Below are 1,377 nucleotides of genomic sequence, written 5' to 3' on the forward strand. Positions count from 1 at the left end.
TTTGAGATATTAATGGTTATGCAGTTTTTCTGGACATAACCATTCAATGTTCTGAGTAATGTACGCAAACCCTTGGGGGTTCGGGATATGCGAACCATATCATCTGCGTACAATAGCCATTGTACCTGCGATCCCATAATCCTTGGGGAATCAATGTTCAATTTCATGAAAACATGGCTCACATCCAAGATGAAGAAATTAAATAATGCCGATGCTAAAAGGCAGCCCTGCTTTAAGCCCCTAGCAGTTTCAATCGGATCCGTTATTAATCCACCCTTCGTCAATCTTATTTTTTTGACGAATTTGCGTGTCATCCTTGCACAGGGGCCATGCTAATCTTCTCTGTATCGTTCCAATTTTAGTATATGTGCTGGCGAAGCGTACATACTAAAAATAGTAACATAACTTTGGTGGATGGACAGTAGGCCTGGCCCTCGACAAGGACAAATGTCGAATCTGATTTTCCTATTGGGGAATTTGCCATGGCCGAAGCCCATACCCCATGTATTGTGGAGACTGGCCTTTGCTGCAAGCCCTGAACACTGCCCATTGGTAACATAATGAGGGTATAGTGGAAACTGAACTAGGATGCAGGGTAAGTGCAGTGGATAACGGGGGTGGTTTGAAGTCATGGTTGAGCCTCATGCCCTAGGCAATTAAACCATGACTAAACACGCCAGTATGCATTGGAGGTTTACAGTTCTTTCATAAATATTAAAAGAGGAATTATTAATAACATCAAGGCAATGAATTAACATCATGAAACATTTTCACTCATAAAAACCTATGAAACTCAGAGAAAAAATGTTGTTAAAAGGACGTCATGGTTAAGTTGCACTAATAAGACCTATGAAATTCAATTAAAAAAACGTTATTAAAGGGGCGTTATGGTTAAGTTGCACTTAAAAAAAAAACTATGAAATCCAGTAAAAAACGTTAAACAACTACAGCTACCAGAAGCCCTTGCAGAATAATTGACATTGATTGCAACACCTACCCTAGCTGTGAGCTGCAAGCTAATACTGCCTCCCTGATAATCTGAGGAGCACTGAAACCAGGAGGAGGAGAACATCAGTGGCTGAAAGGTGAATTGTGCAGGGAACCAGAGTACACCCCTTCCATCCTTTTCTGTTATTTATATATTCATATTTATATGTATAGAGAGAGATGTAGTAATATGTATGTTTAATTATGTATACAAATATAGTGTCGGATAGCCACAATTAAGGTTGCATGATACTTTACACAGGAGAATGGGAAAATGTTTTTTCTATAACTAATCACATCCATCTCAATTATAGATTTGTCTTTTACATTTTAAATGCAGGTCTATAAATCTCAGAATTCCAAGAAGAAATGGGTCTGGGTGGCTTTCTC

General features: G+C 38.9%; 1 non-coding gene across 1 annotated transcript; it reads right to left on the minus strand.

The window, feature by feature from the left end:
• Window positions 1–279: 279 nt before the first annotated feature.
• On the minus strand, window positions 280–384 carry LOC138526647 (U6 spliceosomal RNA). Its single transcript, XR_011283681.1, has one exon. It is a non-coding gene; the product is annotated as a U6 spliceosomal RNA (small nuclear RNA).
• Between the last annotated feature and the right edge of the window lie 993 nt (window positions 385–1,377).

The sequence above is a fragment of the Ambystoma mexicanum genome, chromosome 7p (genome assembly GCF_040938575.1).
Source record: "Ambystoma mexicanum isolate Mex_15411 chromosome 7p, UKY_AmexF1_1, whole genome shotgun sequence".
Classification (NCBI taxonomy): Eukaryota; Metazoa; Chordata; class Amphibia; order Caudata; family Ambystomatidae; genus Ambystoma; species Ambystoma mexicanum.